Below are 13,988 nucleotides of genomic sequence, written 5' to 3'. Positions count from 1 at the left end.
GGAAGACACACCATTCCAAAATGGACAAAGGTGAGATAAATGCTGACAGATTACAGGAAAGTTCATAGTAAATGAATAGTTCATGTGACAAAAATACAATATGAAAACAATAGCCCACGTAAGGAATTTGCCAGTTATTATCATAAAGTTGGCTTGACTAATCCTCCATATAAAGTAGGTAGGTAGACTTTTATGACCGCTAAACACAGAAGAGCGTCAGAGCTTCAAATTGCAATAATACTTTTTCCCCTCAAACTTTTGCTGGTTTGGTAAAGCATAAAGCAAAGCCATTCAGGTCCCTTTTGCATGGCATTGACTCAACAGAAGCAGCGGGGAGCAAATGAAGGGAGAGTGTGAGCATTAAAACGCTGGTTTGGGTTCCTGTGTACCAACTGGCGACTATGAGCAGACAGAGTGGCAAGCGCTATTCAGACAAGCTGACACATTCTGAATATTCAGTAGGAGTGATAATGCTGTGTTGTGGCAAAGCCTGTTCCTCTTGTTACCTTGGGGGGCTGTGACTCAACCCCCCTCCAGCCCCCCCCCGGCCCTATCTCAGAGGCCTGGCTCGCACCGCTCTGAGTGAATTAATGAGTGAAAGCAGCTCCTGTAGCGAGGATGCCAGAGCGTGTTACGGCTGCAGCCCGATCCTGGTAAGCGGCGGTGAAGGCTGCAGTCTGCTTCAATGAGGAGCACTGAGAGTGGGGGGGGCTAGAGAGGAGGGGGAAGAAGGGGAGTTTGAAGGGGATAAAGCTGATACCTGCATCTGCTGCAAACACCACCTGTGTGAAAAGTACAATATAAACAACAAAGGGTTCAGGAGTGCACCAGAGAATAGATCTTAATGCTCAGAGCAAAGCTGAACGCTTCATTTTTTAACACTTAATTAACTGCAGATTAAGATCTCTGCAAGAGGTATAACTAGGAGAAAACTAGGTCTTGGGGGGAAGGATATGAGAAAATATAAGAAACTTTAGATATTTCTTCTATTTTACTGTTTCATATTTGTTTTTAGCCGTATAGGAGTCGTTTTAAGTTACTGCTTGTTTTGCTGCTTTACGATGTCACAAACTGGTTCAGTGACAAGGAGGGAATCCACACAAGAGATTTAGTTAAAACAATCATTATTTATGAAAGGGTGAGTAACTTCAATGAACAATGGAGTGTGGAGTGTAGTGCCCCCATACATTGCAATAGCCATCATACAAACACACATCCATGTAAACAGTAAACTTAACCTCCATCCATCGCCATTCATCTTACCAGATCCAGTCTTTCACCCAACAACCTCAGATCCAGAGGAGCAATTTAAGGATGATAATCTACCAGTAAATGAATGCTAGTGCATAGGACAGTAAATAGTCACATATAAGAACTAGTGGGAAGTTACAAGACATGATTTAAACAGTGCCCTCCTCAGTGCCCTTTTTTTTGCAGGAATTCAAATTCAAATTCGAATTCAAGTGAGTAGAGCAATGAGGAAGAGTCAGCTGGAGATGGTTAAACCCCCAACCCAAAGTACACTTCAAAATATTGCACCCAAGCTCATCACATGATGTCTTTCAAGGTGACCTGCTGCCAGACAAAGTGTAGTTCAACATGCTCTGCCTTTAAAAAGTTCCAGCTATCAAACACTCACAAGACTGGAGTAAAAAAAAGTGCAAAACCAAAACAACAGTGGCATATCAGAAGGTTCAGTGCAAGGTGGATGTCTGCTTAAGGAAAGGAGAGAGTGAGTTCACAACTTGTCCAGCTTTTATAGCCTGGAGGGCCCTGGTCAGTGTAATGAAGGTATTGACCCTGCCATGCCAGCCTGATGAGGTTGGACAGAACAGCCTCCAAGACAGTGAGAGGGGCATCTCAACAATTAACGTTTTTACGCAACAAAATAACAAGGGAGTTTTTTGTGAAGAATCTAAAGTAAATGAAATGTGTTCATCACCGAATTTGCGGAACTTTGTTAGCAGATTTTCTTCAACAAAAACAAGTCTACTGATACCACAGGAAGGAAGAGTATGGAGATATGGAATATGGTGGCTGAGTAAATATGAAACAACGTGGCTTAATTATTGCCTAGGTTGAGGGGAATACCTTTCCCTTTCAGAGCTAACAGCCGATACAAAGAGGAGTGCACACGTGAGTGTGCTGTGGTGCATTGCTGGAAACTATGCATGACAGAGGATGAGGAGAGGATTGGCACTAACTCCGCCGGCTATGCCTTTGATGAATGTGATTTTTGACCAGTACAGACCATGGAAGAGAGGAAATCTGACACCAATCTAGGGTAAGAGTTAAGGCAGCTTGAGTGGAACTTCACCCGAATCACAAGGATTGATCGCAGACTGGGATCCATAGTGAGTTGTGTCTTTGATGTAACTGTAAGTCTTACTTTTAAGATGTATGCAAGTGTGCAAAGGCTCCACAGGCTTAGCCAAGGGGAGACGTGGCTGACTTTCCTACTTCAAATAAGGTCAGTCGTAATATTTATGCAACAGACAGGCCGGTTAAACACCACCCCTTCTGTAAACTGGCAGTGTGCGGATCCTGTGAGAACGCTGACGTCACGGCGAACACAGATTTTCTCAAAAACGCAAAGGAAAGACTTTTCCGTTTTTAGTTTAAACATTGTCTTTTAAATGTGTCCGAAATGAACACCAGAAACAGACATCAGCTGTCGCAACATTGTGGTCTTGAGCGCAAAGGTCATGGACCAGGAGTCCGTGGACAGCTGGAGGAAGACCAAGGAGGTAATCATAAATAACATCTGATATCTGCCTTTTAGTAATTTTCTTCTTTACATATTCTACCTTTCAGTTTTTGTATGTCTTGGAAAATCACTCCTGAGTGTAAAACAATAATTGGAAATCACTGTCTTAAGTTCTGCATTGTACATTGGTTCTTTCATCGTTCAGTGTTTCCCATCATACACCTCACCGCTGCAGTCGTAGGATGACCCTGAGACCTGCGACCATGATCAATGCATGCAAATTTAAGCCAGCTGGCAGTTTCCTGCTGGCTTTCTGAGTGCATCTTAGCCTCTAAATGCTTACTAAGCACCCATGAATGCACGCACCCCTGCATCTTTCACCCATAATCCAATCGAAGGTACCAAAGGGACAAGGTGAGTCCTAATAACCATTCATTCCTCCCCAGTGGGGACTGAGCTGCCTGCAGTAATAATTACTGGGGCAGGTAGAGTGTGATAATATGAGACCGTCAAACACAGCTGTTATCTGGGCTGCTGATCTGTAAAGTATGCCAAGACTCTCACAATGGAACAACGAAGAGGGGACTACACCTATACCTAACATCATAAATAAAGCCATGTTGTCACAGTGATCCCATCGCTCTTCAAAAACTTCTCTTTGTCAGCGACAAAAATGTTTTCCGATCATATGTGTACTGAAACAGGATATGCTTGCTGTAATCATTCCTCCTGTCCATTACAAGATCCCTTCCCCTATGTGCTTTCAGTGTCAGTGATTGGGGGATAAAATCCACAGGCCTTGTTTTCTGAAAAACATATTTCTATATACTATTTAATATAAGACTTCAGCAGTCTGGGTAAAGAGGCCAGGTGGATATCTAACAGTGAGTGTTTTAGCTTGAAATTCCCCCTTTTTGTTTTGCCAAATAATCTTTCCTGGCTGAGCTCGGGTGGATGGATGTAAAAAGGAAGAGGTAATTTTATGCTAAAACGGAGAGAAAGTTAGACCACGTTGAGACAAGAGGCTATACTAAAAACAGAAAAATATTTCCTTTGCATTAAAAAAAAATCTGTGTTCATATGATAACACTGTGATAACTTTTGAAACCAGGTTCCAGAGTGTAATCATTTGAAAACGCAACCCCTTCTGTCGCCATTTTAATTAGCAATGTGCAGATCCTGTGAGAATGATTGTCACAGTGATGTCACAGCCACACCTTGAGCCGCAGCATGGTGTTTTTCTATAGTGTTTCATTACAAAGTTACACTGCCAACTACTGGCCTGACATGCATACTACAGCGTTTTCAATTGCTTGCTGATCATTCTCACAATGTTATCATGTTATCATATAAGCGCAGATTTTTTTTTAAACGCATAGGGGAGGCTTTTCCATTTTTAGTTGGGCAGTTCTCATTTAAATGTGGATAAAGATTTTGAAAAATATACGGAATTCTTTAACAAAACATAATAAATAAAAGGTGCTACTTGCAATCATATCTGATATGAATACATATAACAAAAATCATTGACTCTCTGCATCTTCAGACACTGCTATGTGACAGAGTCTTCAAGCCACGGCTCCAGGTGAAAGTGCTCTGTGTGTGTGTGTGTTTGTCTGACTCTCCCATTGTGAGGTCATTTCCTTTGTGAAATATGCCAAAGTGCTGCCGCTCAGAGGGAGTCACATCATACACAACCACATTTTCAGCCTCATTGCTTTGCACTGTTCCAAGAGGAGAGGACATACTGTATGTGTGTAACGAATATCTGGTGTGAGCAAGACTTGGAGAATGTGTGCTGAATATTGAGTGTTTGTACCTGTGTGTGTGTGTGTGTGTGTGTGTGTGTGTGTGTGTGCTGTAAAATAAGCAGGAGCGGTGGAGAGAGAGAGTCAGAAGATAGGGAATGTGGTGAAAGAGGCAGGACAAGGTGTTTTGCAGAATGAAACAGGGTGTTGTTGTACAGGAGAGCAGCAGCCTGAGTGTGTTCCTGTGTATGAGAGCACGAGTTCAACAGATATAATCAGTGCGCGTGGATGCAGAGGTAATAACTCCACAGGGGGAAAGCTGGAGAAGTGAATCTATCTCTGTCATGAAGACATGGAGCAATCAGGAAAAAACCTCAGCCAGCAGATAAAGAAGCAGGAGTTTAGAGCTCAGGCACAGGGAGCGAATCACCTGTGTGGGATTTACAGGCAGAGAGGAGCAGATGGGCACTGCGGGCACAGTCACAACATTTGGCTGTGTATTGTTTCAAAAATTTAGCAAAAATTCAGACAATGTTACACAGAGAAACACATCGCTAAAATTCAAAATATGATATAAATTAACCTTCTTAAACATGAGCACGTCGGCTTTTGAAAACATGGAAAGACATTGACAAATGACAGCAAGACATTTTAAAAAGGAAAAAATAAATAAATAAAAGTTTGAAAAAAAGCACAAGAAATGTGCCTTAAAACTAGTAAAAAAAAAATAAAATTAAGAGAGAGAGAGAGAGAAAGAAATTTTTCAAAAATGCTTTAAAATTTTGATAATTCTTTAACATAGCTGGTTAGTTAAAATTCAATGGCGTATGGAGGAAAGGTGAGATTAAATAAGTTTGTACTTTGTATTCCTTTTGAATATGGTAGCTGTTGTTTCCTTTGCTTTTTCTTTCATTGTCTGTATTTTTTTTTGTTTGTATAACCATTTCTCTAGTTTTGTTTTTTACATGTTTGAAATAAATCAAATCAAATCAAAATATAAACTGGCTTAATTTCTTCTTAAAACATGGAAAGAAGGCACTTAGCAATGACAACAGGAAAAGAAAATAAATACATAAATAAAAGATATATTTATTCATATATAAAAATTATTTTTATCCCTAAAGATTTTTCCCTAGCTTTTTAAAAAATCATTTTCTTAATCTTTTTTTGTAACTTTGTGTTTAATGGGAAATGTTAACACAGACACATTCCATTTCATCAATCCACAATGCTGTACAAAGCTTGAAAGTTAAAAACAAATTAATAGTTGACAAATGTGAATTTTCTTAATCTACTAATTTCTTGCAATGTGTGAAACATTTCTGACCAAGTTGTCTTTTATTCTCATTAATTTGGAAGAAATCGCACCAATGTGCTGTGGTTTCAGAGTTTTGAATATTGTAAAGGCATCTGAAAGCAGCAAAAGAAAGTAATGTTGGTCCAGGTTTTACAGGGTTAATATATATTCTACTGTGTTATATGATGAGTGTTTCACGTGGCCTCAACATACGTGGGTAACAAGTAGCGTGTCATAACATGAATTCCTCCCACGTGTCAGGGCCACTCGGGCTGCCTGTATAGGTCTCTTGTGAATTTCTCTGTGGCTGAGGTGAAATTTGGCTAAAGGGTTCCTTTTGATAGTCGCTTTCTGAATTAGGCCAGCACTCTATAAAAAGTTAATTAAGTAAGGGCTAGATTAAGTAAGTTAATAAATTAGGCCAATTATATCAAGCAATATGCACGACACGCTGCTTAAATATGTCCGAAACGAAGTGACGTCCTCCAGTCCATCAAAGTCACCAAAACTTTATGTCTCTGTGAGGACAGTCCATTAAGCTAATGGGGATCCAGCTGCAAAACCACTGGCCCAGTTTACCAGATTACATGTTTATGTGGACATTGTATGTTAGGATCTGTCCCTCAGCTCTACACAGGCCCTATTCACCATGTGGATTGCAAATTAAGTCTGAATGTGTGTCAGGTTTGGCCTATGTTAGCAATCAGACCCAGGGCTCCTTTTGGTGTCCCTGTCGTTTTTGCATGTAGTTTGGTTCAGTTGGTCCAGACCTTCGACTGCATATAAAGATGGACAACATGACAGACTGTAGCGAGACTGTCAATAGGCAAGTTATCATTACAGATTTACGCTAACTATATTTTCAAAACGTCGATAAAACACAATTGTGAGATGACTGTGTTTCCAATGAGTGATGTTCTGTGACTTTTTCTCGACATTCCAAGATGCATGGTGATGGATGTTCAAAATATTAGCAGCTTTATTAAAGCTGCTAATATTTTGGCACATTGGCAGCTGTCATTATTTTCAATCCAAGGCCAAGTCCATGATTTCACAGAGGAATTGTGGATTTAAAACGTCCAGATGATCCGCCCAACTTTCGAAGATGTATGTGATGTAATAACATCTCTTGTAGCTTGTTGCGTCTATTTCGATGGATGGGTGGAAAGGAGACATCAACACGACAATCAAAAGAGAAGATGGAGTCAGAGCATATGTGGCACAAAGGAAATGGTTTATTGGAAACTACTACTACTGACAAAAGTTCACAATTGTGGAGGAGGAGGGTGGGATGAGGGGGTTGTGCCAAATAAACTCAAAGAAATACAATAAAACAGGGCCTAATCTGAATCTAGTCTCTAAAACAAAACTCAAACAAAACCTGACTCTCTTATCTAAAAAAGAAGCCCAACCAAAAATAAATACAGAGGTGGCACCAACCCTAAAACCTAGTGTTCTTAGACAATGAGACCTACATGAGTGAAAAATGTATAGGGTACCCCAACTTACCTATGTCCACATCCTCACTCCGCCAACCTAGTTTTTAAACAACCAAGGTTACTCCACTTGTATGGCAGCATTCAACACAACAACCAGCAGCTCCAGCAGGCAGAGAGAGCGACCACTGCAGGCAAGGTCCTTTTTTAAGAGAGTCCTGGGTGTGACTGACCAGTCCGGAAGTACCCACACTATACAGGCCAGTCAGGCGGATGGCACCTGAGAGCAGTGAGGAGGAGAGAGAGAGAAAACTAGGAGGGAAAGACACACAAACACAACTGCGGCAAAAACCCGGGCATGGGAAGAGTTCGGTGAGGCCATGGAGAACGACTTCTGGACAGCTTCGAAGAGGTTCTGGACCACCATCCAGCGTCTCAGGAAGGGGAAGCAGTGCTCTGTCAACACTGTGTATGGTGGAGACGGTGTGCTGCTGACCACAATTCGGGACGTTGTGGATCAGTGGAAGGAATACTTCGAAGACCTCCTCAATCCCACCGATACGCCTTCCGGTGAGGAAGCAGGGCCTGGGGACTCAGGGGTGGGCTCTCCCATCTCTGGGGCTGAGGTTGCCGAGTTGGTCAAAAAGCTCCTCGGTGGCAGGGCCCCGGGGGTGGATGAGATCCGCCCAGAGTTTCTTAAGGCCCTGTTGTGGGGCTGTCATGTTTGACACGACTCTGCAACATTGCGTGGACATCTGGGGCAGTGCTTCTGGACCGGCAGACCAAGGTGGTGGTCCCACTTTTTAAGAAGGGGGACCGGCAGGTGTGTTCCAACCATAGGGGGATCACACTCCTCAGCCTCCCTGGTAAGGTCTATTCAGGGGTACTGGAGAGGAGGGTCCACCGGATAGTCGAACCTCAGATTCAGGAAGAGCAATGCGGTTTTCGTCCTGGTCGTGGAACTGTGGACCAGCTTTGGACTTTTGGCTGGGTCCTTGAAGGTGCATGGGAGTTTGCCCAACCAGTCCACATGTGCTTTGTGGACTTGGAGAAGGCATTCGACTGTGTCCCTCGGGGAGTCCTGTGGGGGGTTCTCCGGGAGTATGGGTTATCAGACCTCCTGATACGGGCTGTCCGTTCCCTGTACGACCGGTGCCAGAGCTTGGTCTGCATTGCCGGTAGTAAGTCGGACTCGTTTCCAGTGGGGGTTGGACTCCACCAGGGCTGCGCTTTGTCAAAAATTCTGTTCATTACTTTTATGGACAGAATTTCTAGGCAGACTCTGCATCGATCTGTCGTGATGAAGAGGGAGCTGAGCCGAAAGGCAAAGCTCTCGATTTACCGGTTGATCTTTGTTCCTAGCCTCACCTATTGTCACAAGCTTTGGGTAGTGACCGAAAGAACAAGATTGTGGGTACAAGCAGCCAAAATGAGCTTCCTCCGTAGGGTGGCAGGGCTCTCCCTTAGAGATAGGATCAGAAGCTCAGTCATCTGGGAGGAGCTCGGAGTAGAGCCGCTGCTCCTTCGCGCTGAGAAGAGCCAGATGAGGTGGCTCGGGCATCTAATTAGGATGCCTCCCGGACACCTCCTCTGGTAATGTAGTCCACAATTCTTTTAATCTAATTGACAGCTAAGTGAACCAAACCACCCTGGCAAGCACAGCCAAGTTTGAATTGCAACAAACAGGTCTGGTGTGAAAGCTCCACACTCTGATTTGGCAGCAGTAAACTGAAAAGAGAACTGATATTCTTTCCTCACTGCTTGATTTGAACACAGCTATGCAGACAGATAAACTCCTCGACAAGTGACAGCTGCACTATCTCCTTCGACCCTTCGAAACCTGAGCACATTGGCTTGCTTTCTCTCAGAAATATGGAAAAATGCGATGAGCAACTTCAAAGGAAATTACCCGCAAATTAGCAAAAAAAAAAATGCGTAAAAAGTACAAGAAAATTACCTAAAAAAAGGAGTGGAAAAAAATGAAACAAAAAAAAAATCTTTTTTTCTTGCAATTTCTAGAGCAGTACTTGAAAAGTTGTTCATTGCCTTTTTACCCATGTTTTCAAAAGAAAGCAAAACAATTTTCTCAGATTTCGAAGGTTTAAATTCTTGTGGAGCGATCTGAATGCAGCACAAGAAAAGTGATGTTGATCCAGGTTTCAAAAGATTAATGAGATGTTACCTTTAGTTATCGACGGAGTAAAACTAAGAAAACAAAAACACAAATTTCAGGCATTTAGCTGTGGTATAAATATGCAAATGACAAAAGTACCATTAAACTTCCACTAACAGCCTGGGCTACTATTTGCTTGTATTGCTGAACTCAACAGACTTATATTTGGAACAGGTGATGGGACAAGCTTTTAATTCCCTTTACACAAAACTGTTGCTCAGAAGAAATACAATGTAATTGTTTATTTAACCATTTGAGACCTGGGTAAACTGGCTTTAGTTTATTCAAAAACATGGGAAGAAGGAGCAACAAAAGAAGAAATGTGAAAAGTACAAGACAATTACCTGAAAATTTCCCCAAAAATATAAAAACAATCAAACAAAAAAAGAAAACTGAAACACAAAAGAGCCGGTAAAAAAACAAAACAAAACAAAACAAAAAAGTGAGAAATGAGTTTGAAAAAAAAGCTTTAAAAATATAATAACTATGTAAAATAATTTTAAATGATAATTATGTATATTCTTCACTAGACATTTTTCCCTAGCTTTTTAAAAAACGGTCTTCTACATCTAGTGATCTCTTATTTTGACTCTCCCTTGTTTACTATGCCAATAATACCATCTTCTTTGGTGCTCATGATTTCAGTAAAATCAATTGAATGGCAGAATTGTGGAGACACTTTCCAAGCTAACACTGTGTGTATTATGTCCATGTTGACAAAAAGTTAAATATTTATATATGTAAGTGTGAGCTAAGCAGCTAACTACAATCAGCTTCACCAGGTCGCCAACAACCCAAAGAAATTCTATAAAAATTAACTGCATGGTAAGCAGACCGAGCTTCTCATTGAGACAGGCCTTTATTTGTCAAAATGTGTCACCACACTGCACCAGTAAAGGGTCTGGGCATTTAATTGGGACTAGGCTCACATTTGTAGTTTTACAGTTTATGCAAAGGGGAGAACTGTAACATATAAAGCTTCTAAAATTTAAAGTAAGTGTATGAATAAGTACTACTCACTATCCTTTACAATCATGTTTTGGAAATTTATATAACCAAGATACAGCTGCACAATCACCAAATTCACTGTGAAGAAAACTGTTAAATTCTTAATTAAATTACACATTGTAAGGAATACAAAAAAGGACAGTATATACAATGCTAAAACAACCAGAATGCCATAATAGTCGGGAACGATGCCTTAAAGACATGTTAAAATTGGAAATACTCACAGGCAATGCTCTTTGTAAAAATACAAAGAAGGATGGATGCAGATTTGCTTCAAACTAACTCAGCCTCTGCTGGCCAAAACTAAATATGTGAGACATCCTGTCAACGGTCTGACTCAAGTCATTCTGATTGGCTAATGCAACACAAGAAGAAGAAGACAAAACACAATGAAAACAGCGGCACCACCTACTGGCAGAGTTAATGTCTGCCAGCACAACTGAAGATCACTCCATCCAAGCCAATCCAACCAATCTTCATGCCAAGGAGAATGAAATATGTCAATCAATCACTGATAACATATCAACATGTAGACCCAGCCCTTTCTCCAGGTCCTTAAGTACCAGTGCTTTGTTACGACCCATGATGTGTTATATCAACACCAGAGGCACCTTTTAGCGTCTTTATGAGACACATGAGGGTTTAACTGACTCCAATGTAAGACCATCCACTGCCATACTTGACTCTGAGAGAATAAACTGTATAAATAATGGATGTAGCTCCCATAAGGTCACCCATTGATTTATGAAGCCTTGAGTATGAAATTTTTTCTGTCTCCATCTTGGGTTTTGTGGAGCCAGAGGTGACCACATTTGGGTGAGAGGGTGGAGCTGTGGAGGAGTGAGGGATGGATCTGACTCACAGACTGTAGCAATGCCTCACTAGGCAGGTTTCCATTACAGATTTGCACAAAACTTAAGCAATATTTTCGAAACGTCGATAAAACACAATTGCGAGATGACTGCGTTTCCACTAAGTGAAATCACGTGAAATACCTTATGTGAGCATAAAAACTTTTTGTGATAAATGAAAGTTTTACAGAAATTGACATGTTGCCATTAGGCGTATTTTATGTTTGCAATTTCAATTTGAGGGTTAATGGAAACCCACCTAGTGACAGCATGTCACTCAAAGTAGCCCCGCCCTGACATATGTTTACCTTGAGGCCTAAATTAAATGTAAATGGGTGTTTGCTACGAATGTTAAAATGAGCCAAAAAACGTTTTATGTACCAGGTTGTAAACATGTCTATTTCTGCTGTAAAGTTAGGCATTTTAACACGGGGGTCTATGGGGAATTACTTTGTTTTGCAGACACCCTCAAGCTGCTCCTAGAGGAACTGTAGTTTTGGTACTTGAGCTACATTCTTCAGCCTTGGAGTTGGTTGAGAGCCACTGACTAAAGAGCGGGAAAGTCTGCACAGACTGGGAGGGAGAGGAGAGAGATGAGTCAGACAAATCCAGACCACAGCTCATGTTCAATGCTGTTTAAATGGAACCTTTTTTTTTTTTTACATGTTTGTCGCGCACTGGCGTCACTCACTGAATATAACAAACAAACAAACTTATTTAACTAAAAGCATGATCTTTTTTCACTGAGGGACCTAACACAGTGTCTGTATTTGATGACCTAGTAATGACAGCAGTTGGTTGGCTGGGATGCTTGTTTTCTTTTTTTCTAAACTGATAACTTCAAAGAAAGTTTCACTGATGAGCATTTTTATGTCTTTCTTTGATGATTGATTACTTATTCTCTTTGATCAAGCCCTATACACATTATTTCTGCATGCATTGTGTGAACGTACTGCTTTTGTGATTAAAAGTCCAGAGAGTGCACTCATGTGGAGACAGGTGCTTTTAGCATTTCATGCAATGTGTGTCCCACATGACCTGAATGTGGGCTAAATACTAAAAAAATGGCAGGTGGTTAAGCGGGCACAATCTAGAATAGTTACAGTGTGTGGAGCCAAAGAATCAAGTTTCCTGCACCATTTTGCTGTGGAAGACACTGCACATCTTATACTGTACGGATACTCAGTTTACAGGCTGCGAGCCAAATTTGGCCACCAATAGGGCACCAGGTGGCCCCCCAAACATTTACTAATTCACAATAAAAACAAAGCGATTCACACTGAGAATTGCTTTTGTACTTTTAGTATCCATAAGGTGCATGACACAGTACCAAAATAGATTGTTCATCAAAAAAACTGTCAGTGGTGGATACCCCGCACCCCCAACAGAGGTCCTAGCTAAGACCCTAATGTCCTAAAATGACTTGACATGATATCCATAATATCCTAGAAATGTCCTAAATTTCTAGAAACGTCTTAAAATCCTAGAAACATCCAGAAATCTGAGAAATGTCCAACAATACTAGAATTGTCCTAAAATCCTAGAAACGTGCTAGAATCTTAGAAATGTCCAAAAATCCAAGATATGTCTGAAATTCCTACAACCGCAAAATTCAAGAAACATCCTAATGTCTTAAAATCCAAGACATGTACTAAAATACCAGAAATGCCTTAAAATCTTTGGAATGACCTAAAATCTGTAAAAGGTGCTAAAAATCCACAAAAGGTGCTAAAATCCAAGAAACGTGCTCAAGAGTGCTTAGAGTCAGACAGATGTGTTGTGGATGAGTTGGTGGGCTACAAAGTGGAAAGAGGGTAAAAAAGAGAAGTCATTTCGAAAGTAATATGCTGATAAACAGTGCAAAACAACACAGAGCACAAAGACAATCAGGTGCATCTGCAGAGTGGATGTCTGACAGTGACAGTGCTGGCTGGATGCTGGCAGGGCCACAGAGGCAGCAGAAAATGTCAGCGCTCAGTGAAAGCCGGCTCTGTGAGTCCTCTGTGCTTCAGCATGAGCAGCAAGAAACAGGTAGCACTAAAAAAGCTGTGACCATGGCAATACCAGACTATGTTGTGAGGAAGGTGTTGCTATGGCAAGCATCCTGTGTTTAAAGAAGAGTGCAGTCCATTATTGGTGAGGGGGAGGGGTTGCCATGGGGACCAGGTACCGTGGTGAAGAATAAGGTTAGACAGATATATGTGGGTTTGCCAGTAGAGCCGGCTTTCAGTAGAAATCAAATATTAGCCATTGGTGTCGGCCATGGTGATTTTTATGTGTCCTGGTCTGATTTTAATGACATCATGAGATCCAGGCATCAGTAAAGATTCGTCTCCTTCAGGCTTGATTAAACAGACCGTTAAAAGCTTTCAGTGGAGAGTTCTGCCAAAACAAGGAAAAACATTGAAGGGGGGGGACGAGGGGGACGAGGGGGACGAGGACAGTGTCATCAGTGCAGGAGTTGCTGGCAAACATTCTGTTTTTGTTTTAAGTTGATTTGGATAAAGTGTTGAGTGACCGTCAAACCGTGAGTGATAGACACAGGTGTGAACGGCGAGTGTTGGCTGTCCACTTATGTTGGGATCATGCTAATAGCAGGTATAAATGAGCTTGGTGATATTTACAGCTTTAACTACACTGACAACAATGTCTGGCATAATAATAGAGTAAAGCATGCTTTGGTTGTTGCAAAGCGGCCTCAATTGGTAAGTTTTTGGTCAGCTAAAAAAAATCCCACCTACAAAACTCTATGAGTTTAAGTTTACACT

The sequence above is a fragment of the Plectropomus leopardus genome, chromosome 11, assembly GCF_026936395.1.
Source record: "Plectropomus leopardus strain MGB_pleo_1.0 chromosome 11, ASM2693639v1, whole genome shotgun sequence".
Lineage (NCBI taxonomy): Eukaryota > Metazoa > Chordata > Actinopteri > Perciformes > Serranidae > Plectropomus > Plectropomus leopardus.
The sequence above is the reverse complement of the archived record's forward strand: the minus strand, read 5'-3'. Positions refer to the sequence as shown.